The 27,831-nt window shown below is 41.0% G+C and overlaps 1 long non-coding RNA gene across 1 annotated transcript in view; it reads left to right on the top strand.

Moving 5' to 3' along the window:
• The first annotated feature begins 14,358 nt into the window (after positions 1–14,358).
• LOC311272679 overlaps positions 14,359–27,831 on the top strand; it is a 39,599-nt gene continuing 26,126 nt past the window's right edge. Inside the window, exons 1-2 of the long non-coding RNA XR_014624587.1 lie at positions 14,359–14,553; positions 15,174–15,311. This is a non-coding gene — a long non-coding RNA (uncharacterized lncRNA). The remainder of the gene's footprint in view (positions 14,554–15,173; positions 15,312–27,831) is intronic.

Here is a 27,831-nt window from a genome sequence, read left to right on the forward strand (position 1 = left end):
TACATGAAATGGAAAAACAAACACAGAGCCGACTTCACATGTAGCTTTAGGTCATAATGACAGTACAGTTCTTACACAAAAGTGTGCACATCATCATTTCCAAACACCATGGCGCATTTAGTGATCACTATATTGACGAATTGAAGGTTGCTCTGTTGACTAATCTGCAGTGGAGTGCCGAACACATAGTCAATACATCAATCGAAACTGCAGCAGTGTGTGTAATTTATGATTTACTATCAACTGTGTCCTTTGCGGGGTGGTATTTTATGTGTATCTGACTTTGTATTTCTACAATACAACCTTGATCTAATATTAAAGTCAGTCAACCAATGCAATGGCTTGTAATTTCCCACCGTCTCATTTGACGACTGTGTGTGTGTGTGTGTGTGTGTGTGTGTGTGTGTGTGTGTGTGTGTGTGCGCGCGCATGGTGTTGGCACTGCCATCAAAGCCTCGAAGCATCCGTTCATTTGTGGCAGAAAGATTTGTGCAGTCAGGCAGATCACCCCCCCAAAAGGACTCGCATGGAGAAACAGAAGTTATTGAGTTTATTCATTCGACAACACAAGGATATCAAAGCTATCTCTACGCAGCAGATAACTGCAGCACAACTGACTGCACGTCAGTGACGAGGCACAACTCAGTTTCATGATATAGTCTGGTCATCACTGGAGCAGCTCACTGCTTCTTCACGTGCTTCGACGAAGTTGGCAAATATGAATTGAAGACATCTATCCCTGGCTCATGTTTATGAAATTATATGAAAGTAAATAGTTATTACAAGTAGTATGATTTTTTCCTGGACCAAGACTGATACCGATTATCAGTAACCACGGAGACGGATAAGTTTATATTTGGCGGACCCTGCCACCTTCAAACAGTGTTCTGGGGACCTTGTTTTCCTCCGAGAACAGCTTGTTTATTCGGTTACGCCTGTGACATTCCAAAGTTGCATTTTTGCAGCCCATCATTTCCTGTTAGAATAAAATGATAAAGTATGAGGATTTTCCGTATTCTAAATGTTTAAGCAGTATAAGATACAAGCTAATTAGTATCTAGAACATACTATATGGAATTAGTATGTATTACTGTTGGTCTGTGATTAAATGCATATAAAATGGGGCAGTTGGAACATAGGAGCCAGCTTCCAAGAGAGGCTGTGGGTGCTTCTCTAAAAATATAAACTTTAATGTTGCAATGCATTCAGGTGGAGTACAAAGCTACAAGGGATTTAAAATGATAGCAGTAGCATCAAGGTATAATTAAAGTATTAAGTTGGTTCATCCAGGAAACTTAAGGCTTTTACTTTCAAACTGACTATTACTGTGTGTGTGTGTGTGTGTGCGTGTGTGTGTGCGTACTCATTCTCCCTCAGCTCTGGCTGACACCATAACTGTCAACATCTCTCCCAGAGCAACTTTTGCCATAAATTGAAATAACACACCTCTCGCAAAACGAGTGCATCTCTCCCGTGGAATTGGGCGCACTCCCCTCTCAATATTGCATCACTTCGTTATCTTGCTGAGCAAGGTTAAGTGCTGTACTGTTGGGCTTTGAAATGCTCATCATTTACTGTGTATTATACAGCTCAGTGTCTGCTCTTGTGCCTTATGCCGGAGTAGCGAACATTTTAATCCCCACAACACTGCGACGCCATTTCACTTCCTGCTTCGCTCTCCTTTGTTGACGTTTTGGAATCCGCCCGTGTGCATGACAAATAGGATCGGGGTGCGTTTGTCACCGCCGTCTCAGCCAGCCCATTAAAACTGAGAGCCTGCTAAGAGTAGTGTAATGTATGCGCTTACACATGCGCATGCACGCGCACAAGCAGAGCGAGTTCTCACACAGCACACGTACATTATACTATAATCAATCACAATTTAAAATCCACTCTTACGTGGCTACAGGAAGCAGAACGCTCCACCTCCACACGTGTTGTTGTCAGTTTCACAAATAACATTAAGATTCATGCAGGCACAATCAAACAAACTCTCTGAAGCTCATGTGTGTCAAAATGCTTCATATTTAGAGCGGCGGGCTCTTTATGCAGGGGAACTCATGCCTTGTCTGTGTGGGGGTGGAGATGACTGGGGCAGGTTGAGTGACACTAACAAGCCTGAGATACCCCTCGTGTCAATGTGAGGTGAGGGGCGAGAGGAGGTGAGTGGGACCTTTTATGGGTCAATTCACACGGACATCCGGTAAGACACTGTCTGAGTGCGATGACATCAATCTGTGGGTGTCTCTGTGTCTGTGTGTGCATGCTCGCTCTCCAAGATAACCACTCTTGCAGAAGCTCCGTCGAAAGGAAATCATTGTCTTCCCCTTCAGTTCCTAAGTTTCACCCACAATCAATACACAGTACCTCTGCTGCTGTTTGACTCCAAGAGGTTTTGAGCGTTTGTCTTTGTTCCAATCCAAGGCTGTAATTAATTTGGGATACAGAAGTCAACAGTGTATTGCGCTTCTTTTCTTTGCCCTCTCAATGAGAACAGAATCCGGGCACTTGTCGTTGCCAATTTCTGCCACCTACCTGGGATGATACCAGAGACAAATCCCTGGTGGAAGACAACACGGGGATATAATTTTGTGTGCTGCTTGGTGAATTTAGATCGTTGTGATGCCACAGGCATCTGCTCAGGAGGAAAATCCCGCTCTGTTCTCAATACGAGACGTATGAAAGACGTAAAGAAAAGGACATTGTCTGGCTTCTTCCTTGTCATGTCTCCCTCCCTCCCTCCCTCTTCGACGTTTTCCCACTCATTGTGGTGACTGGTCGCCCACACCGTATTAAGCTGACTTGACAGACAGTGTATTCTCATTTGCGGTGGGGATACAGCTCCCTTTGACATTTCCCCAAAGAATTGACTGCTTTGATGGTTTTTCTTCTCTCTAAGGGCCTTTTGCTATTCCGTCCAGTTCACTGTGTGGAAAAGACCCCGCGGCAACTGAGTCATTGTCTTTCTAACATCTTCAATCCAATTTGCTGCGGCCACGCGTCACACTCGATTGCACGTCCCTCCGCGGTCGCGTGGACAAACGCACACACTCGCTGTATATGCACACATCCAAATGCGTAGATTTGCACACACAAGCGCGCATCCACACACAGGCATGCACCAAATCAGAGAAATAGGTGTCATTTCGTGACTTCTGCGGCAGCCATGAGTCTGTGAAGATGAAAGCCTGAGGGGAAATGAGTGCGAGTGCAATGTGAGACTTCAAGGACCCCCATTTTCTCGTGAAGAAGACATAGAAGAATAAAACTGTCACTGTCTGTCTGCACATCACTGACACTGGCGCTCCTATTATCACAGAAAAGATACAGGTGGATCTTAGACTGTTGCATCTCAGTGTTCTCATCCTCAGACTCATAATTCTGTGCAATGTTTATGTTAGAAACGTCACTGTATGTGATGTTTTTATGATCCAATTCACATTCTGAGCCTCGCTGTTATCTTGCTTCCATTTTATCCATGTTTTTCATCTCATTTCATGTTCATCAGTCACACAGTGTGTGTAACAGATTGGGTTACACACATAAAATTCAAAGCAGCCAGCTGAGTTTAAGGCTTCATACCCCAGTGGTTGTTTTCAAGCCTCGGAAAGGAACAATAATTTATTTGTAGAGCACTTTCCAAATCAAAGTTTCAAGTAGCTGTTGAGAAAGTTACAAGCCGCATAATAAAACTGATGCATCTCTTGTAGTGAAACTTCAAAGGGGTGTTTCAGCGTGAACAGGGTCTGTTTCACACCAGCACCTTCAGCAGCGCGTAGCTTAGCAACCCGCCGAGAGGTTAAATTTGTCTGTCTGTGACGACAGAAACAAAGTTAAAGTCCTGCGACATGGTGATTTTCTGTGATTGTGAGAAATGGTCAGCCGGCGCTCGGTAAGGCGTCGGTGTGAGAGGTGAAATGGGTTCGAGTCGAGCCAGAAAACCAGTTTTGAAGAGGTGATGCAATGGGAGGGAGCCACTTTCATCCAGTTATATTTCACCGGATTCAGCTTTTTAAATGGACTCAGGATAAAAAAAGCAACACTTTCGTTCACCACTTCCTGACTGAAATATTGCAACAATTATTTTAATGGATTGTATGTAAGTTTATAAAGATATACATGGTGCCTTGATTCTTTTTTCCGAGGATGGCGATGGATAGTCACATTTTGTTCCAATCAGTCATAGCAAACCATTGTTTTAAAACACAGTGTAGTACTAGAAATTGGTCTTGGTGTCAATACAACTTTTTGAAGATCTCGGTCTAGTCGGTTATGTGGTTTGCAGGTTTCACATTTCATTGTGTGTCATGCAGTGTGGGACTGGTCTTGGTCTTGACTTGGTTTCGGTTTAGGTGGTCTTATGTCATTGGGCACCTAGTCCCCCCTTCCTGATTTCTAACCCCCATCATCACCGGCAAGTTACTCTAACAATGACCTGTTCGTTAACGGCACAAACTTAAACAAGCTAGCAGCTCACCTCCCCATGTGCAAATCAAGTTTCTCCTGACACTGTTTTGCAGGGGCACGGCTGTTGCATCCTGTCTTAATTGCTGCCAAAGACAATTCTGATTGGTTAATTGGTTCATGCAAACAAGCCAGAGCATTTTTTTTCCTGCTATACTAGAAGAGGATTTGGTGCAGCTAGACCTTTCTCCAGCGCTGACACAGTGCTGTGGAAATGGGTCTGGCTATGCAATACTAGGGTCACAGGCTGGATTGGATGGATTGCTTTTAACTTTGCTACAACCATCCATGTGCCCCTATTGATGATTACTAAGAATTATAAGAACTTTTGATCTAGCACCATCACCGTGTTAAAATTTGAATCAGTCCAAAACTTTGCTTTATGAATAAATACCAGCAAAACAAATGACATCCTAACACTGTAAACTAAGATGGTGAACACACTAAACATCCCCTGCTAAACATCAGCATGATAGCATGCTAATACTTGATTTTGCACAGCCTCACAGAGCTGCCACCATGGCTGTAGTCTCTAGTCTTCTATTTTTTCCTTTTATTGCATACACTCACTTTCTTTATACAGACAGTTAGTACTACAGCAAATTATACTGCTATTTAGCTTCAGAGTCTGCACACCAGTGACAGGAAGATCGTTTGGCATTTACAGGTGAAGGTTAATCATTTGGAGTGTTTATCATCACAACATGAACAGCATAAATCTGACTTACCAAATGTGAGGTTGTTACTTTACTCCCAGCAAGAAACAAGACGTCTTTACAGATAATTTAATTAAAACTCCAAACCAGAGACTCAATTTACAATCTGCAAATTACAGTAAATTAGTAAGACCTTAACAGACCTATCACAAATATATATACAAGGGTCAGCCGCCTCGCTTTATTTTTGAGACATGGCACTTGGTAAACAGATACATTACTTATCTAGTCCATTTAAAATGGTCTTCATTATCATCCACTGCTTAAAGGCAGAGTGGTGGAAGACTTTTTGTTCATTTTGCAAGACAATCCCTAGTTTTTTTCAGAGTGCAATGCAGGGAACAAAAGAGGAAAATAAAAGATGGTAAAATAATGACAGAGGGAGGTAATCAAGCTTGTATTCTTTGCTCCGCTGTGCTGGCACTTATATCTTGCCTTCAATGCAGAGCTGAAGTTTCCACAATCCATCTTCTCTGTAATGCTACCGTGGAATCACTCCAACTTGAACACAAGTGTGCAAATGAGAAGTGGGAAATTAGTTTACATGATATGCCTGCATTTATGCAGAAAGTGTTCCTACAGGCTCAAATACCGAATACAGTTGAATGCCTCGGTAGAACAGAGTGCACAATGTTTTTCTTTCGTCGACATCTCTCCTTCTTGTAGCTTGTGGTAGAATGACAAGGTGGAGCTTAGATCAATGGCGCGGTTTATTTGTCATAATAGATCAGGAGGGCTGCAGTCGTCTCAATGAAAGCTGAGTAGTTGTGGCAATTAAGGCCTTGATGTGGGTGGTTTACTTTATTTGTTGTACAAAGTGTTAATGAGTGCACAGGCAGCCAGACATGATTATTCAACAGCGGGAGAATCACACTAATTTGGGCTGCAGATGCAGATTGCAGAAATCAATGAGGGAGAGACAGAGCAGGGGAAAGGAAGCGACAAAACCAACAAGCCGTCGGATTGGAGGCGTGGAGACGAACGTGAATTGTAAATGAGGAGAGGCGGAGTGAAGTGAGGAGAGCCGCACCGGCAACTACATCCAAAGTTAACTGTCCAAAAGTTTGCAGTTAAACGGTAAAACTTTATGAATCATAAATACATAGGGGCTGGAAGCACAACTCCCCACTTTGAGATACACCCTGCCCTCCCGGTGGTAAGAAGTAATTACATTTCCTCAAGTGCTCTACTTAAACGCAAGTGCCTACTTAACTCTAAGTGCCGTACTGTACTTAAATGCAAGTTTGGGGTACCTTTAGTACTCAATTTCACACTCAACTAAACTACATTTTTGAAGAAAACAAAGCGTTCTTTTTACTCCACTACGCATATTCGCCAGCCATATTATTAATTATTTAGCAAATTAGGATTCCAGATGCAAAACATATGATCAACTAATAAAAAATAGTTTTTACTGCGTGACATTATACAAAACATTTAAAATTAGCGACACCTTCTTAACCTACCACATCAAAATGCTGCAAACAACTTAATGCTTTACTTGTGTGTGCTGTCCTCGGCTGTGGTGATTTCTCTTGCGATACCATGGCAATCCTGGTATTGTCACAATGCCATTTGCCATTTACAGTATATGATGGAGATAGAAGAAGCATGGACGCTCACAACTTCACTTTTTCAATGAAATTATCAAATAAAAAAGAATTTCATTACCTAGCTTCTAGAGGTGCTTTATAGGCCAACATTAGCAACCCATGCTCCTACCCTACCAGGCTGCACTGATATTAGTGGAGTGGAGCTGAACTAAGTTACATTTCAGGCCTCATATGCCATCAAAGGGGGCAATGCAACATTGAAATACGTCAAAATGCTACAGAGCACTAGCGCTTCACTCTACCCCTCTATGTCGACATGAATTGGACCTTACTCCTCAGTGTGAACATGCAAAGAATATGCGTTATTCCTCTTCTGTCGATAGGACTTTTGCTCCCACCAGCCACCAACATAACTACCACTGACCGACACACAAAATTACCCTTTTAAACTTGATTTCACCTAACGCTTGAACCTGAGCCGGGGATTCTGGAGTGTGCACGGGCTGTTATTTAGCAGCTTTTTGTGTTGTTTATCTCCGTGTCAAGCTAAAGGTCAGGGCGTAATCACAGGCCTAAACATCACTCCAGCACATGGACAAAGCAGCTGATCAGCCGCAGGAAAATGTCAGCCAGATATAGAGTGCTGATTGTCCATTAGAACAAGGCCGGGGCCAAGCCTGAATTAGATTAGTCGGGAGCTCGGGTCATTCAGCTCCTTTTGACAAGGTCACACAGCCCAGACACAAAAAAATACTGATTGTGAGGATATATAATCACCTTGATTTGATGTGTTCATTTTGTATGTGTGTGTGTGAGACATTGAAAATTCACATTATTCCTTTGTACTTAAAATGTGCTGTTGTACTCAGTATGAGAAGGTCATTTACTGATGTTCTTCGTCTTCTGCACCAACACTTTTATGATACCATTTATGTTTTGGCTGTTTGTTATGAGTGTGTGTGCATCAGCATGCAGAGCATGAGAGTGTACGCACATTTTGTGAGTCTTAATTTTCACTTCTTTATTTTCATCCCCAATATATATAGCTCCATTTTCCAGGTGCAAGCATGAAATTATGCTTTATGCAGATAGAGCCACCGCGGTTTCGTTCCGGGGGGGGGGGGGCAAAAAAGCAAAAAGCTAAAGTATTCCTGCTAAGTTAAGTAGACAGTTCATAAGGTAATGAATAAATATAAGCTGCTAAATATTTCAACTGCAGAGCACACCTTTACAGTTGGAGGGAAAGGCTCCAAATCACATTCTTCACAGGAGGAACTGAAGATATAAGGAGCTACAGACACGGTGTGTATGGCTGACAGCGAGAGCTATTTCCTGACAAAGTGTTTACCTTCTTTCTGGCATATATCTTTGTTTTCTTTAATAATTTGTCATTCAGCTGGGGATTTATGTGTGGGAAGGGAACTCTGAGGATTTCTCAGTTACTTTTGCTCTGTAGCAAGCAGCAGGCTGGTGTGAAGCTCCATGTTCGCCCAGGAAACAACCTGGGAAAACCAGATAAGACAGCTATTGTTTTATTGAAAAGTAATTTGTTAAATATGTACATGCACACGTACATCTACAGAGGTGTTTACTCGGTAGAACTTTTAAGTTTCATCCCGCACTTTCACATTGTAAAAAGTCGATGGCCTTTTTCTGCAGCCCTGCACATCGCACCTCTCAGCTTTAAAGCTATTTTTCACAGTTCACAGTAGACTGAGCAATGTGCTATCTGTGAGATGATGTTAAAATTATACAGTAACAGCTTGTTTGTCGGGGAAATGGCGCTTCAAAATTGCATCCTGATTAATGCCAAATTCTTACAAAGTCATGTTTGATCTGCTGCTGATGTGCGACGGTGCTATTTCAGTACCTGACATTTTCTGCATTAATGAACAATGGAAATAAAGTGATGATCAGCCTCAAACACATACGTAATCCATTTTAAACCCAAGGTGCGGGCATCTAAGTATGGAAATTATCTTACTTATGCAAACCCTTAAACCACAACTACAAACCATCCCTTTAAGATTAATTTGTACATTCCATGGAGTCACTGTTTTCCATTAATATCACTGTGTATGTATATATATATTTGATAAGAATTTAAACTCACCTGCTTTAGGTAATCCATCGCTCTGAATGTTTTGTAGGCCTCCCTTTTCCTGAAAGGTGTATTATCATCATGTGTTGATAATGCATTTGCCAAGCAGGGACTGTTTTGAAATCCCTGTTGGTACATTTAACGAGTTCCAACATCTGAGATTATAAAGTTGGCAGCCAAAATAGAAACCCTTTCAGTGCCAGAAACAACCAAATTCAAATTCCTCTTTTTTGTTTTTCAAACGTTCATCAGCTCGTTCTCTGGCTTCGGTGTGTCACTTTTCAACACCGGGGTTCAGAGCTTTTACGGCAGCCCACATTGACATTTTTTTATGTCAGCTTGTCCTTGAATGCACCAACAGTACGGTCCCTGCACAAAAGCATTAGCCTTGCACAATGATGAAAATAAAAAGTGACAAAATCTTTGCTACAATAGATTCAGTTGTCAAGTTTCTCGAGACACAAAAACCATCCATAACAGAGCGTGCGCTTTGTGCTAAGTCTTAAGTATGGTGAAAGTGGGCGACAAGTTTTCCAATTGTGAAAAATGATAGAGTGTACAATTTTAAGAGCTAAAGTAGAACACAAAAATCATTCAATCTGGCTTTTTATTTTTTTAGAAAATGTCAGTAATAGAATGGTAAACCTTACATAGAATATGATACAAGGTTGCACAATGTCCAGGCAAGAGTGACTGAGTGAATTATTTTCTGCATTTGTTCATACACACTATGAATTATTAGAAACTGCTGTGAATATGGTGAGCAGTGCTTTTCTTGGAAAGCCTCTATAAACACTCCAAGGTCCGGTTTGTGTGCACAAGAGATTGTGTGTGTCTGGATGTGTGTGTGGTCTAGATACTCCAGTCGTACCGCGTACCTGTATGGTTTCTGGTGGAGTAGGATTTGATAATGCCGTGCAGCTCAATGTGATCGATTTACGCTTGTCCTTGCTCAAACATCGCCATTCTCATCTGAGCCAAACCGGCTCCTTGTCAAATCAATTTTGCAATGAGGCCGACCGTACTGTGAGTGTGTGTGTGTGTACGTGTGAACGTACATCTACACACGCACCAGTCTTTCAACACCTTCCCCCAAGTCACAAATCACAGAGTTAGTGATGAAGCCACAGCTGTAGATAGACTAACGAGGAGTACGTGAGCAGGTAACCACAGGTGTTATTGAAAATATGTTCTCCACAGCGAGAAAACAAGTGGCGCAAATGAGAGCAGAAGAGGCGTGTGTGTGTGCTTTGCAGTGCGTGGGGGGAGGCAATCCATTGGTTTTGCAACTGTAACCATCGATCACAAACGCAACACATCTTTGTGATGTCGTTTGTCTCCCCGCTCCACGCGTGACTGGAGGCTCTCGGTGGCGCTGAGCTGAATGCCCAACAGAGTGATGGTGCAGTGTTTACCCTTGCATGGGATATCTATCACCTTCCGCTGTGTGATGTTGGATCAAAGAGGCACTGAGACGAACAGTATGTCAGACATGGTGCTGGATTAACGCTGGGACTGTGAGAGAGACTGTTGTTGTGTTTCTCGCAGCTTCAAGCTGTTTTCCCTCGTGGGGAAATGAATTCCCTTAATGATTTTGCCCGGTGGCTTTAGGCATCATCTGACTTTTTGTTTCCCTTTTTCCCCCGTGCTCGAAAAAGGTATGACTTAGTTTGTCATTTTCTAGTCTCTCCAGGCAGATCAAGCCCTACATAAGACAGCACAGTTTAGAGTTCACATTTCTTACAAAAGAACATCTTCTCTAATTCCCAAATGTCTGGTAGATCCATTTCAGTAACATATTTAGGGCAAAACACAGTAGTTCATGGTTAAATGGTGACAACATGGCAATAAAACTGCAATCCCTAATGCGTTGTTATGCCTTTATCTGTCACTTCACAGCAGATGCCTTTATACCTCTACACGGGAGATCCTGAGATGGCAGAAGTTTGATTGACAGTTTATTTAATAATAGTAATAATAATAATAATAATAATAATAATAATGCATTTTATTTATATAGCACTTTTCTTCATATTCAAAGACACTTTACGTCATCATATTTTAAAAGGAACAACACATTATGAACAAGTGGAAAAAGAAAGAACATCAAATCCTGAGCAGATGGGAGCTTCTAAGCCCGTCCTAGAGCCTGCAACAGCAAACAAGTGATTGTGTAGACAAGTGACCCACTCTGTCTTCTCTCTCCTGTGCCACTTACATTCTAGCATCCGGATGATTAATGCATTAATTAGCCAATGAGATTTCAAATCAGTAATATAGTTATTACAGTGTCATATCTTGGAAATCATGCAAGTTAGTTAGTTAGTTAGTGTAAATACATCTTTTGTTTTTTTTTGCCAGCCGCCGGAATATTTCCTCAGAAAAACATGTGTTAAGGGCTAATTCTCAGTGATATTGTTATTAAATTTGAACTTGGGCCATGTAAGACTACATGGTGTGGACCTGTTGTGTTTTCCAGCTAAAAGGGCCAGTTACAGTTGCAGACTTACCTCTGGATTAAAACAATTTGGCAAGAAAATTAATAAATAATTCATTGTGTTCAAACTCCTACAGATCGATGCCAGAAGCACTTACAGAGCTTCTGACAGCTTGTAAGGAAAAACTTATAACCTTTCAAAAGAGCCCCAAACCATGCTGTACTCCAAATGGTTCAACAACAGCTTTGAATTTACTTTGGGCTGGACGGAGATAGACATTTAATGATGATGTTACATGAATTTCCAGGACTAAGAATAGGTTAAGAGAACTGGGTGAACAGACATTGAGATATATCGAGAAAGAAGTGTGGGAAATGATATAGTTACAGTTTCCATAACGACGGGAGCGACAACAAGAGGAGAACGGTATTAGAGGTGGATGAGGCAAAAGTGAGAAAGACCGTGCCGCGTGCAACATGTGCGGGGGCAGATGCAAGGGTGTGGATTATGTAGGCGCACTCACCTAACAGATGTGGATTTTTGCCGTGTGAAGTTGGTAAACAGGTGGGAAGGCTCTATGTGTTCACACGTTTAAAAAAAAAACAAAAAAAAAAACACTGCACACTGCAAGAATTTACACCCAATTCTATGCTTTGTTGTCTCAGCATGTAGGATGCTCCACAAACTCTGCAGCACTTGAAGGCGCGAAACTTTTGTTCTCAGGTGCAACTTTTTGTAGGTCCTCAAAATGTCAAATAAAAATAAATACATGAATTAATGGCTAGTACAATAGCAATGCTACTTTTGGAAAGTAATTTGTGCAAAATAAAATGTTATTAGATAAAGGATTGATGAGGTTCTTATTCTTTTGTTTTCTGTAGCAGGAGTGTGCAGTAAGCAGTCTCCTCTCTGGGAGCTATATTACAAGTCTGTATTTACTTACTTATCTCTGGTCTGTGCTCCTCCTAAACCTTTTTATGGAGGTTTGTGACCGTCACAGTGATTTCCCCATTCTCATATCGTTCAATATGGCTTTTATTTTCCGCCAGTTTTGTTCTTCCAGATGATGCCACAGAGCACGAAATTGCTCACTGATATAATCTGCTACAGGATGTGACATTTAATGGTTTGTGTGTGTGTGTCTGAGTGCGTTTGTATTATAGGTGTTCGCCCATGGGTGTGAGGATAGCCGTATATATTTAGACAAAGTGTTCCGCACGGGTGTATAGGATGGGGGTAATTTGGTGAGGACGGATCTCTGTCTGTCCCAATACCTGGACACATACATCTTCAATCTCCTCCATTTCGCCACAGACTGCTGCTGCATCCTAAACCTGCATGGAGCTTTATTATATTTGTGCATCCAGTGTGGAAAAAAAAAAAAACAGAATGCACTTGGCTCCCTAATGGAGTACTCCATGACCAGGCAGGAGTGGCTGCTGGCTTGTTTACCGACCAGCACAACCTACCAGCACACACACTGACCGCCATTAATCCCAGGCAGCGGAGAGAGGGAGAGACAGGCAGAGGTAGTTTGGAGCAGCCCAGCTTGTACTTACATCATCCCAAATGCTTTATCCAAGAGTAGAGGTAAAAGCCATTATCCTGCTGTCTTTTACTCCTTCTCAATCTCTCTTCCCTCCATCAGAGCCTCGTTTGTTATTCCTACAGACGCTGATGACAACCGGCTTTTGACTTGCAGTATTCGAGGTTAAAAGGCACTATGTATTGTCCTCAGCAGCACTCTGCAAAAACTTTCCATCACACGTGGCCTGTTGCTTTAGCTTCTTGGCTGTACTGTAGATACAAACACGTCGCATTAAAGGAGTGATCACTGATTTTTTTAGCAGCAGAACAAGCTGTAAGCACAGCATTGACATATGTTTACGTTAGAAAATTCATGTGGTATGAAACGTTAACCTGCTTGCACATCAAACACACATAAAGCAAACTTTAGCAATAATTCTTCCATCTTTCTGGCACCAGGGTAAATTCAACCCAATATTCACTTCAGCTCTGTTTTGGTCTCCAAAAAAAAAAAAACCCTTGTGAAAAACATCTGGCTCTTAAGCTGCTAAATGCTCTGCTATGTCCGCCAGCTAGTCTGTAATTGCGGACGTAACTGACCCACTGACAATTTGAATATGATTATTAATGCAGCTTTATAGTGAAACAGTGATAATCCAAAACCCCCAAAAAAGATATCTCAACATGAAGGATGAAAAGCTCCGATGCAAACAGTGACCACCTTTACACAAATGAATAATAATTTCCCATCAATAAGCAATCTGTACAATGATATTTTTGCGGTGCATTATTTATGTCAAGTGCTGCATTTATGGCCAGAGGATCAAATAATATTATGCTGTTTGGGTTGCTTTATTAGATAGAGTTAGCTAAAAGCTAGCTTGCCCTTATGATGGACAGGATAGACTACTAGTAGGCTACATATTAGTATGGATGACATAAAATATCCAAAGCATTTGCTTTATCTTGAATATTTTATCACTAATCTGTTCATTAAATTTGTTCTGTGAAGAATGTTGCAATACAGAAAGTCAATCAGCAAAACCTCCAATATACCTTAAAAGCAGAGAAAACACAGAAGAAAATGAAAAGTTACAAAATGTTTTGTGGTTTCACAAGGTTCTATTGACTTGAATGAAAGAAACATTTATCTTTTGAAATAAATCATAATATTACTTACTTTGCCTCCACAGGATTCATTACTTAATCATCAATAATTGAGATATCCATGCACAACCATAATATTTAATATGGGGTCCTGGATCTACCAGCTAGCAGCTAATTTGACAGCAGATACTGTTCAGCAGCTAACGCTAGCAGATGTTAAGTGTAACCCAGTAGAATCAAAGATTCTCTATAAAGATAAATAATATAATTTAATATGTAATAATTTCATTTTCCTGCTACTTTCGGTTCACCAAACTATGCTTAATGGAAGTTATTCGGTTGATTTAGGTGCCAGTCAAGTTTATTTTATTGTTATTGGTCAAATCATGCAGTAATTAAGTTTCATAGGAGGGAGGAAGCAAGTCCCACCCTCTTTCAGGTAGCAAGTGCGGTGAACGCGCAGACACACCGGAGCAGCGAGAGAAACACGCACATGCGAAGGAGTGAGAAAGGACAGATACTTCTCTGTCGGTTTTTATGCACACAATTTGTTTGTAACCATTTAAAAGTGTTTGAAAATGATAGCAGAGGTGACTGAGACGACCAGAAGCCTGTGGATGTGGGTTTTACTGTATGCGGACCGTCTGGTGAGTCAGTTTTAGCGAAGCTAATGTTGCTAATGACGTGACCTGTGTCGCTCCGTCATGCTGCGTATTGGTGTGTGTGTGTGTGTGTGTGTGTGTGCGCGCGCGCGTGTCGGCTGCTAGCTAATGTGCTACATGTAAAACGTGATGGTGACTGCGTGATTTGTTAAAGCTTTGTTTTATTAAAGGGCTCATATTTCAGTGTTAATATGAAGGAAATGAATGTGAACCGCAGCTGTTTTGTTTAAATTGTAAATGATTTGGTCTTTTTGAGTACATTTAATATCTTTAATATCCTGTAAAACAAGGTTGGTTAAAAATACAGTTCATTAAGAGTATGAGAAAAGGTTAAAATGTGTTAAAACAAACACATAAAGAAATTCATGGTTAACATTAATAATCATTTCATGGTTAAATGCTAAAAACAATTCATAATTCATACAATATGGATTAAAAACATTCCATAAAATGATGTATGAAGCTACTAGTATCACAGAACTATATGATAAAGATAGTTACTACTGTGTTTCTGAGATTGTTTTCTTAGATTTAATCTGAGATATGGCCATAAGTGATCATAATTTTATAACTGTATACAATAAGAGTTTTATATTGTTATACAGGCTAGGTTTTTGATACCACTGGAAACTCCCTTGGATTTTCTCCCTGACGAGGGAGAGGGCGAGCTACTGGGAAATCTGACTGCTTTATCCATCAGAGAGAGGGCCCATCCATTCCTTCTTCAAAGCACAAGTTCACCGGTTGGTAGGATTTGTCATGACTCATTCTGATGCTGACTTATTACAAATAGGGTGCACCCAGAAGAACAAAAGACACCTGCAGAAACTCGAATTAACCCTTTTGCCAGGACGATTAAAAGACACTGCGCAGAACTGTAAACTGTTGGAGTTGAACTCTGAGTTAAAAAATTGAAATTTTGTTAAAGAGAACTGATGAATGTATTTTTTTTGTAAAGATATGCTGGCTGCTAAGTTGTAAAACTTTTATTTTTTTCCTATGTTCTTTCTAAGAGGTATTCAAATGCAAGGTGTTTAACTTAAGCTCATCTTCTAGTCTGTGTTACTTCTCTCTGACTATTGCGCAGCACAGCATTTGCCTCCATGAACCTAGACACTGGTCCATAGTCCAGCTAACTGATCAGAGGTTATCTTGGGTCCTTAATTCTTAGTCTGGTTAGCAGGGTTACATTAGACTGTAGCCAGTTAAACTTATAGGATTTCTTGTTTGATACTTTAAACATTGGGAAGCCGTGCAGGGCAAGTCTGATCTAAATGATTTTTTCCCCTCTTTCTAAGTTAATAAATTTTTGGTCCATCTGTGAAAACGTGAAAAAAACAAAACAACAATTTTCAGGAGAATATTTTAAGTTCCTGTCTTTTTTTTTCATTTATGAAAAAAAGTCAATGTGTGGTCAGGTTAGTAAAAAATAAAATAAAATAAAAAAAACCATAAGGAAAATGAAAAACCGAGTCAAAATTTTATTTTTTGTCAGGTGAAGAAAGAACATTTTTTTCATGTGTGGAAGACACCAGATTGCAAGTCATAAACATGGGAGAGAAAATAATTTAGATCAGACTTAGAAAATGGATCACCAAAATTAAACGAAATAAAAAATCACTTGCCCCTCAGGGCTACCATATTAAACGGATCGCCTTATTAGTGTTAAATCAGGACCTGCAGAGCAATTTGAAGCTAAGCGACATTTGTTGGTCTGTGATGATCTAACGTTTGGTCAACACCAACCAAAGTGATACAAAAGTGAGTTAAGGGCCTTAAGATCTCGTTCCTGTTCGACCCCTTCACAGACTATAGTAGACCTGCTGTTCAGTTCATGTTGAAATCAAATACTCCATTCTCTGAATAATAGCACACCATGTGGTGTCAGTGTAGGCTACATAGCAATTCACTTGGCCAGAGATGTTCATCTTTCATATGCTTGCACAGTGTGAAACCCTGCGGGCTGTACTGTAGCGTATTGAACACTGAAGGAGCGTGCATCGAGGAGTTAACATCTCTGTATCTTGAAAGCACCTCAAATACACAAGTTAACATAAAAGGCTGCAGGTCACGTGATCAGATAACAAAACAGTTAACTTACATCTGCAGGCTTACAAATATGCTCAAAGAGAGATGCAGTGAAACAAGCTCATGTGCAGCATCAAGGTGTGTTCATCTGCTGCTGGCTACAATGTCAATTGACAGCTCTTTGAGGGAATACAACAACAACATAATTTGTGTCATTTTCCCAGCAGTCGGGGCTTGAGACATTCATGTTGTTCTATTGAATCTGTTGTGTTTGTAGTTGATGTATGCGGGGAGCGGGCCTTCCCAAATGGATTAATACCATAACCAGTTCCAGATGGCTGCGACATCTTGTTCCCCTTCCCGTGATCGTTTTAATGCTTTATTGATTGCTGTTGTCCAGGAAACTGGATGCATGCAGTGCTGCTTACTCCTTCCACACGCACGCACACACACACACACACACACACACACACACACACACACACACACACACACACACACACACACACACCATCCTTCATCACACACCTTCACCATTCCCACACTCTCCCATCCTGCAAAACCCACAATCCATTTTTCATGGCGCTCCGGAATGACTATGCCACGAGCTGATTGGACACACCTTTAATCCGCTCGAACTGGAAGGATGGCGAGGCACGCTTGGGAATCGGAAGTGGACTTGATATCAACACTAAGGGCCAAAAACAACCAGTGCAAAGCAGCAGTGTGTCTCTGGGCGTCTCGTGTAGCACCATAAAGCAATGAATGAAGTTGAACACATTAATAGATACACTCTCAGTCTCAAAACTGTTCTCATCAGTCTGAAACAGCTGTGCCAATCAGAGTGAGGCATGACAATAACATCTCAACAAATTAAGATACTCGTCTACAGGAAATCGCCTGGTTGTTTGGATGGTGCACAGCAACATAAATCTGCAGCCAAAGGCAGATGGTGTTTTTTTTTCTTTGTTTTTTCTTCCAGTTAACTAGATAGAAACAAATAATGACGCATCATATCCTCAAATGTGATACAGCGGTATAGTTGCACCGTAATTCATTTAAGAAAGAAAACAACATGACTGGTAACGGTGTGTGTTTGTCATTTTACAACACCAGGGTTGTAAAACAAAATGGAGTTTAACAAGAGAAAAAAAATGATGAAATATTTTATATGGTGCAGTGGGGAGGATGAATTGAGTATTGATGAGTCTCACAGCCTGAGGAGAGGAGCTGGTCCGTAGTCTGGTGGTACGACAGTGGATACGTCATATCTTTTGCAAGGTGGCAGCAGGGTGAACAGAGACTGGGTCGGGCATCCTTTGTTCGACTCTTGATGACTTTTGTATGACTTTTTAAATAGTTTTGGTGCGTTATGGTACTGCGCTCTGATGTGGGACTTCTCAAATTGAGGGCTGTAGATTTATCACCATACGTGTCCTGCTGCCTTCAGATGGTTGCATGTATTTAATGAACGGCAGGAGAGGCTTTTCAGACATTTTAAAGCAGCTGTGGACAACAGACACAGGAAACATCACTCATATTTAATTATTAAACTTTTTTTAAAATACTGATCAAAATGCTTCTACGCCTGGGCGTGTTTAATTAAACTATTTTGGTAACGTTTTAAGAATTATTGCATGATTGCTGTGCTTTTGCTCCAAGCATTTAGTCAGCTCTTGTCGTTGAAATCATCCGAATGGCAGCAGATTGATTGATTGTTGCACCAGGTCCTCAGCACCATGTCTACGGCCACCAACAACTCCCTCTGCGCTGCCTCATTTGAATGAGCCATCCCACCTGTGCGCTGTGCACTCTGTGCTGCTACTAAAAATATCTCACATATGGGCAAAGCTAACTTCAACTTCAGGAAAACACCAAACAGGCCAGAGCTGTGATTGCCCTGGTCGCCATGCCGCCACAGAAATAGGACCCTAAGGGTTCAGGATTCAATATGTTCTATGTCATTGATCTGCGTCATTGAAACGTCCATAATGTTGTCTATATCTCCCGTCACATATGGAACAAGGATCGTTTCCGGGCTCTCTGGCTCATGCAGTGGTTTTCATCATTCACAGATGGGTCTCTTATGTGCTGCATGTTGAGTTTATTCCTGTGTGTCATGACTGTTCCAGGTAGATTAGTCGATGTGTGCGTGGGACTTGGCACCTGTGAAGGTTGGTTTTATAAACTGCTGTTGCTTAGAAATGCAGTCAAAGCCCAGACTGATGGAACATTCACATGCTGTTGCATAGATGGAAGTAATATTATTGCTTTCATGCATTCAGACATGGGCCAGACTAATTTTCAAAGCCCTCCTCTTGCAAAATTAACATTAATTCCTTCACAACATCCACATTGGTGTATTTTCTGTCTTCCAGGTTAGATTCACCTTAAAAGAAGACTTTGACATTTTTGGACATATGCTGATTTGCTTTCTTGGCGAGAGTTAGACGAGGAGACTGATACAACACTCGTTAAAAATGTAGCTAGAGTGAGCAGCAGCTTAGCTTACCATAGCATGAAGACTGGAATCAAGGCGAAACAGCTGCAGCTTGCTTGCTGTGGACCTTAGGATAAAGCTGCAGAATATAACACATTATGTCTTATTGGTTTAATCTGAACACAATCAAAGTCTAAAAACAACAATTCACCACTTTACAGGGGGTTACTGCCCAGACTATTTGTTGGTCAGACCAAGTTGCTAGGCAACCAGCAGTGATACAGGAACACTTTCTATGAAGACCACATCTAAAGTACGTTAAGGGAGCATTCATAGCTTCATGACTAGACTTCTAAACATACATAATGCTTTCTGAAGCACTATATCAGCTGCTGCATAACATTGATGTGACTTATAATGAATTATACATCATAAAGTACTACAGATGCTCTTATTATAAACTAGAGGTTGACTGATGGTGAGGTGAGTATAGGTAGTCACAATGTATTATAAGCCCCATCAGTCAACCTCGGGCTTATAGTTAATAAAACACATCCATAAGACACTTAAACTTGTAATTCATTATGTCACATCTACTGTATAATATTTTACAACAGTTGAAATAGGGCATCAGAAAACATTATGTATCTTATGATGAGTGCACTCATAAAATACAAACCGTGAATGCCCTCTTAACACACTACTGATGCCTGGAAGTTAGTAACAATCCATTGTAGAGTGGGTCCCGTAAATGAGCCTGCACACAGAACTAACAGGCTACCCATTCACATTCACACTGCAGTTGTCAACATGGCCGGAATTGTTGTGATTTTTAACTTTTTAAGTACCTTCTCTGTTTGCTCTGAGCTGGCGGCCATGTTGGTGTTGGTGACGTATGTTGAGCAAGACGGTGTACTAACTTGGCTTGATCACTCAATGTAAAAGAGTCTTATACTGTCCAGTCATATACATCGTCGAATGTTGCTGCTTCTTTGCCCATTGTAGACATGATGAAAGACTTTTGGAAATTATACAAGACCCAGGTTGAAGAAAAATGTCACAGCATAAAATCAGCTCACACAGAAAACTCCCAGAGCCATTACGACTTTAGGTATTGTACATGTGGGAAGGGAAATATCAAATAATATATTGCCGTGATGACAGCGGGTCCCGTTGGTTATTCCTCTTCCTTTTTGTCACTCCTACCTCCACCCTATCTCACCCAACCCAGAGCGTAGTGTCCATGGGAAGTGTAATTGACTGAGCTCTCTCCTAGTGTTTATTTTATCCTCTTGCGGACCACAACAAGGCCTGTTACCCCACTAAACAAATCAATGTAAGGTGTTAAAAAAGTAATGATGTGACGCTGAACTCTACACCCAAAGCTACGGCCTACTAAATCAGCCCCGGTGCTGGGCAATTCCCACTGAGTGCATGATTAAGCAGCTCTGACTGAGGGGGGGGCTCAGGAGATGGCTGGCTCATAACTCAGTGCTGTCAAAGCATCATGAATATGTTGCAGAAAATAAGAAAATAGTAAGGCTTCTAACTCGGCAATAACCAACTCTCGCTGGCCAGCTGGAAGATGTGTGTTAGTAGTTAGTTTGCTACCGTCAGCAAGCTCTCATAGCTTTAACGAGTCTATTAAATGTGAAAATCATCAAAGAGAAGGTAAACAGCCGTAGTGTCCAGTTGCTCCTTACTTCTGCAGGTGTGCTTTGTGCTAACTTGTTTAGCTGCTGAACGAGAGTCCGTCACTGCTCCCTTGTTCTCTGGATCAGAGGCTGTGTGCATTTTGCGACTGGCTTAGCTGCTGGTTGTGTACTTTGAGCGCAGTGTGAGTGTGATACTGTAATGCCACTGGGGTTGGCTACATTGACATGATTGGATGGGAAAACAGGGAGGAAATGGTGAAGAATACTCCTTTTTATATATTAGTACATAGGTCTACTGGCTCCACACAGTGTGGAAATAGTCAAATTTGTGACACTGCTCATCAGCCTTGTAATGGTAACATTAATACTGTTCTCTGCTTTTAGTGTGACAGATGTTGACTTCTGAATAATCACAACAGAATGCATGTAATGGGATCCTTTACGAAGCCATTGTTTTCTCCACGATAACTTTAATGGTTTCCATCAGTGTCATCTGGAAAATGTATATTTGGCAGTGTCAAAATGAGCTTGAAAGTACTGCTCTCTTTGTGAATTAAGTCATTTCTAAATACAAGTACACTGACATGACAATACAGTTTTTACAGTGCTCAAGTATATTCTTTCTTGAAGGAAGCTGTAGGTGTCTGGTGATTGACAGGCAGAAAGAACAATGTGCTGTACACAGTTATTTGAATATATCCAACAGAGGCACAGTGGAATATGATAAAACAGACAGAAACCTTGGCAAAGGTAAATGAGGTCTTCATGTTTACCTTGATGGATTATCCAGTCCAGGCAATTTTCAAGTCACTGTTTTCTTTCTTTTTTTTACATGAATGAATGACAGTAAATAGCATCACCTCAGAGTAGAGGAATTTGCTTGTGCAGATACAACTTGGAACAATTGAAAGGAAATGGAGAAGGAGTGTCGCGATCCTGTAAAGTGGCTTGATGCAACATCTGACTATTTGTGCCGCCAAATCTTTACAAACAAAAACTGGTTATAGTCAAAATTTCATCCCTCGCAAATAATTGAATGTCATGTTAAACATTTTGCTTCTCATTATCTATAGGCATGCTTGAAGAGAAGGTTTGGTTGTCTAGTGGATAGTTAGTTTTTTTTTTTGTGTCATACATTTATTCTCTATATATTTATAATCCCAACGTGGAATGGTCAGTTAACCAATGATGCCCTCACTGTTGGCCTGGTGTAGATGCAATGGTTGACATGTACCTCAATTGTAGATGTGACAACCAGTGAGAGGTGTGCCTGTTTGTTTGAAAACAACAATGGCAGTTCCTCAAAAGATGTGCGTAACTGCTATAGCATAAGTGAAATCAGAACTGGAGATATATTTCATTGAAAGAGCAAAAATTGGCAGTGAAGGCTTTCTCAATGGAAAATATATTTTTCTTGACTGGCTTTGGCAATAGTTTAATTTACCAATAGGCCCCACTGATGGTAGTGCTCTCCTACTGCTGATCTGACAGCTGAAGTTGGCCCACGGTAGACGGTGATTGACAGATCGTTCGTCCAAACATCTGCAAAGTATTATGTGTGCCTGCCCATTTCCAGTTTCTTGTGGCGCCTTTCCAGATGCTTCTGGCTCGTCAGGTCGGAATCCAGCAGCAAACTCAAAGGAATTTTACAGCAACATGATGTAATTTATAGATGTTTTTGCTCCTAAAACCAGTCCATCGATATTGCTTATCTTCTAATACCAAGACCAAGTTCTTTGTTTAATCATTTTGCATTTGTTTTTTTTCCTGAGCAATACTTGACCAGTTCATTCTGGAACTCATAGACACATTAAAATTAAACACCACCCACACATTCCTAATCTCCTCCCCAAACACAGCCTGTTTACTGAGGCATGGCAACTGCGTGCAGCAGCTCCTTTGTTCCGGTGGGTCTGGCAAAAGAAGCACTGTGGTTTTACTTTTTAAAATGCATGCGAAATTCCAACAGAAATAGACCTGTGACTGAAAAATTGGCGGTTTGCACCAGGATATTTTTTTTTCTCTGACACTGATCTGTGGCATAATTGAACGATGCTCACAGCCAAATGGCTATCTTCAGATTGTGCTTTATATAAGCAACCGTTTGTGTGATTCATCTGGTGTTTTTAGGAATATCTGTACCGGCTCCTTTCAGCAGGGGTTCTATTTCTTTCATTGCTGCTGTCTTGCATGAGGTGGTTGAGATGAGTGGAGGGCGTTCCCCCGCTCAGCGTGTTGCACTTCACTGCAGTTTTCTGATGAAAAATTTAAAAAACAGACTACAAACCGCAGTATCCCAGTCCTTCAGCCGCACTCTCTTCTCCTTTGCTGAGCAACATGTGTCCGTGCTTGATGTCATCTTCAATGCTACCCGCTGCTAATTACATCTGAGCAGTTGAACTTGGAGAGCAAAACGCTTAAAGGCAGAAAGAGAGTAAGATAAGAAGAGAAGCACGGTGACAGAGGTGCGTTCTTAGACTAAGTTACACACACAGGTGTAAAAGGGAGTATATGCTGCTGCAACAGAACGTGTGCCCACTGTGCATGAGTCTGCTGACGGCTCAGGATCTTCTAATAAGCGGCTTCCCTTGTTTGGCAGAGGGCGAGGGAGGGGACAGGAGGGAAGAAATGGCTCTTTCACCTCTGTAACCTGCTGAAGTCCCCTCTGTGCTAATGCTTGGCTGCACACTGAGGTGCTCTGCTGCACACACTCATGCATATGGTTTAATTAGAGTGGCAGGCATATGTCTCTGCTGCAAGGTACCTGCCTGTCAGATTAAAACCAGAGGACTGCAACATTATGTCTGATTTCACTAAATAGTGACTATTAAAGAGGCAATAAGTAAAGCTTTTACTGCTCCATAGAACAAAATGGCCTAAATATATCTGTAAGGGTTGATTAGGCTGTTGATTAACATCAATAATTCAGGAAATACTCCACCGAATGCAGAAGTTTCTAGCTTTCAAAACCCATCTTTTTCCTCCAGCCTCATCTATTCCCATTTTCAGTTCTCATTACAAAATGCTCTGCAGTAGAAGCATGTGATGAGACTTTTAAGTTACATCTGTGGGGTTCCAAGAGCCATGTTTGTTTAGTTTGTATCTAATGCTAAGCTTGTGCACGAGTACACAGGTGCTGTGATACGCATTCCTGTGGATGATTTTATGCCATTCCACTGTTTGATATATCAAATAACCACTATCAGCAACGTGCACACGCTACTGTAAATAATCTACGCACAGGCTCCATTAGCTTTAGAGCAGGGGTACCCCAAACTTTTTCCGTTGAAGGGCCAAAACTGAAACTTAAAGGTGCACCAAATACCAAAAGAATATACCTATTGTTGTATTGTTCAGGTGCAAAATGATACAAGGATCGCAAATTAACGTAATCAGCTGAGTTCCTGCGCACTCTGCCCGCAATGATCAGATTATAAAAAATAATCAATATTTCAGTCATATTTTTAAAATGTATTATTATTATTATTATTATTATTGTTATTATTATTTTGCTTCAAAGATCTGGTGTGCCAAATTGAACCTTATGGCACACCAGCTTTGGCCTCTAGGCCCCACTTTTGGCAGCCCTGCTAGTAACTATTTTGGAAGGAGGAGTCTTTTGGTTCCATGTTAGAAGTCTGTTGAACCTCTGTTCATTTCCAACATTATGCTAGGTACGTTAACCCTGGTGCCATGTCATTTTTCCAACGGCCCATTATTCTGAAAGCCCTAATAGGTCTGCTTTTATCCGACAGCAAAAGCCCACTTCTCTGAGGGCTCGTCGTTCCGAAATTACACACTCTGATATCACTAACTTAACTGATATGACTGATATAACACAAACCATGATCTATTTCTAAAGCCAACAGAGTAGTTTTGGTGCCTAAACCCAACCAAACTATGACTCTTTCACGACGTTAACCATGTGTTTATTATCAACAAAGATGGTTGACTGACGTTGACAACAAAGGTCAACTGAGTTTGTCCCCTTCCTGCACATCCAAATACACGATTAAAGGCAAAAACCTCCAGGGAGAGTGTGTATTTTCAGGAAAAGAAGGCCTTCAGAGCAGTTTGCTTTGTTTTTATAATTTATAATAACGGACTGTTGGACAAATGGGCTTTCAGTCCAATGCAACATTTTTTGCACTGTAGGGGTTTCGGGAAAAAAGGGCTGTTGGAAAAATAGACTGCCCCCCTAACCCCAAAACTAGCAGCATGCTAGATCAAAGCTGCACTCATAGTGGAAAAAGCATGTTGTCATCAGTAGCTGGCAGTTCAAGTGTGATTATTAAATTGATTCTAACACACAATTTTCTAGACCTTCTAGGCTTATCCATGTAATATGGTCATTTTATGATGAAACAAAACTCTAAAGCTATTTGTTTGAATCTATTATATTTATTATTTGAGATACTTAATAACTTCAACCCTGAAAAATGCAGAGTATGCAAAGTTTTAGTTCACAGATTACCCAATACTGCATTTCCTACTGTGTGATATCACTATAAGGTGGTTGGAGCATGCAGCAAGAGGTGAAGCAGATTCACACTTCAGTAATAAAGCCAGCTCGCTGAATAAACTTCCATTCACTCCTCGAGTGTGTAAGCCTTACTGTACAAACTTCAAGATGAGAAGAACAACAATTAATGCGTATGCAAAACTGCGACAGTGGGACCGATGCCTTTGTTCCTTGAATCTGGCTGTCACTGGTTTTTAATTAGCCGACTCCCTTCAGCGGGTTTGAAAACAAAGCCCTTATCAATGACACAACAGAAACATATGAGGGGCCGTACATGCTAACAAGGGGCCTTTAATCAATGGCAGCCACACAGGCACCAGGCAGGGTTTAGCACAAGCTTATTCACATTAGCTGGCTGTATTGTTGTCGTAATAGTTCAATACATACATTTGCGTGTGTATTCGAGTGTTATTTGTTCTACCGCTGTTTGTCTGGGGTTTCCTGTGTCTGAATTCTGTTCAGGATTCAACAGTTTGCTAAGAAAACAGTGGGCTTGTTTGTGCAATACATAATGTGGGGATGAAAATAACAACACATTTATACAGCACATTTCAATGCAACGAGACCTCACCAGAGGAACAATATTAAGTGCGATGACAGACAAATATACATAAAAGGAGCTCATTTACATTTTTGCAGCAGTTCATGTGCTTCAGTGCAGCTGCAGCTGGTGACAACAAGGGAGAATGTGTTTGTGTGTTTTTAGGGGAGGCTGATTTCTTCACGCAGGTGAGCGCTCAGATAAATGGCACTGTGCCTCTATCAAATATCCAGCGCTGTGATCCCTGAGGCTGGAGCGTTGCTGCAGCCCATTCCACTCTCAGTGCGGAGTCCCATTAAGCTTTGGCTCCAATCAAAGATCCTCTCCCTGTATCAGACTTACTTCATCTCTGAGGGCCCACTCCACCTCGGAGACACAGCGCCCTGACAGCTGATTGATCTGTACTCCGGTGTCTTATGCTTTCGTATCTTTCCCTCACCCCTCAAGAAAGAAAGACTAAGAATGGAACAATTTTGGTACACAGCATAAACAGTGAGAGACACAAACACACATGCAGACACACATACACACAATGTTTTGGTGTGTTCGCTCAGCGTGTTCTCCCAACATATCAACGATGTACGTAACCCTCTGGCATCACTTCTTAAAGCGCCCCCTGAGTGCAGTGGTACAAAGAGCAAGGAAAGTCAGGGTTGGGGGTTTCTCAGGAAGTTGGATGAGTCATACAATGGACTGCATCCTGTTTGTGTCTAAGGGTCAATAGTGATTTGTTCTTAAGTCATGTAATGTAAGCAAGTTAAGGCACGTAAATTATGTTACTTTGATGCGAAAGTGAAGTAAGTACATGACATGAGTTGCATCACTTTACGTATGTTATAAGACTGAACATTTTAACCCCTTGTCCTAACATGTAATGTAAGTATTTTTGGTGCCTAAACCTGACCAAACCACAACCATTAGACCTTAGTAACAAATGTCATTATATATCATAATGTTTGAACTGTTTGTCAGAAGGCTTTATTTTGAAAGTCTAACCTGAGGTTGCATATGATGTATTATTGCTAAATTAACCATGAAGCCCTTCATATGCAAAACTGATGCGAGAGGGGTAGGTACAGCATCACATATCTATTGAAATCAAGGCTGGATTCTCCGATGTGATCTCATGGGATAGCTTATAAGATGCTTGGCAATTTCAGTATTTTATGTTATGTGTCATTTTTACACATTTAAAGCTTTTATGTTTCATTCCCTGTCATTTTATGAGTTTTGGATGTCCAGTAATCGTAGTCAGCGTTGATTTTCGGCCAGTACCAGCCTCCTGAGACAAAGTGTGTGTGACCCATCCATCCACCCTGACCTCCTCCAATAGCAGACTTTCTCGCTCTTTATACTATGTATTTTATTTCTTTATCACATTCATGTGTAAAGAAATGCATTTTGATAACAAGCCAAATAATTTAGGACATTCACATGTTATATATAAGCCAGGTCTTTTGAGTTTAATTGTATTGTGTTGCCTCTAGTGCTGCGGTTGTTTTTGATTATTTCGTCTTTTAATTAAAAATGCCTGTACGTACAAATATGATTAAATTCAGTACGGGATGATTATTTAAATAACTTATTCATTTCATTCATAGAACATTTCTGTATCCTCATAAACCATTACTGTGATATGAAAAAAATACATATACCGTGATTGAAAATTGTGGCCATATCCCCCCCCCCCACCACCACTCTGAATGTAGATTGTCCATTTTTTTTCTCCTTTCGATTGCTATTCCATTTCCTTCTCACATATCAATCCATGACTATGTATGTGTTAAAATCTTCAATAACTACGTCTACTTTCTCTCTATTAGGCTATCTATCAGTGTTGTGCATATGTGTGTGTTTGATGTGATTGCGCGTGTGTGTGTGGTTTGGTCGCAGATTGATGTGTTTGTCTCCCCTCTGTTGTTTTCCATCCTTTGTTTCATGCTGTTGTTTGGACAGGCATAGGCTAGCTGGAGATGGGAATAAATGGGACTGTTAGGAGACATCCGTTATATGCTGACACAAAGCCATTATAAAAGAACAACTCCATATGTGTGTGTGTGTGTGTGTGTGTGTGTTT

Source organism: Pagrus pagrus (genome assembly GCF_965226575.1).
Source record: "Pagrus pagrus genome assembly, chromosome: 17".
NCBI lineage: Eukaryota > Metazoa > Chordata > Actinopteri > Spariformes > Sparidae > Pagrus > Pagrus pagrus.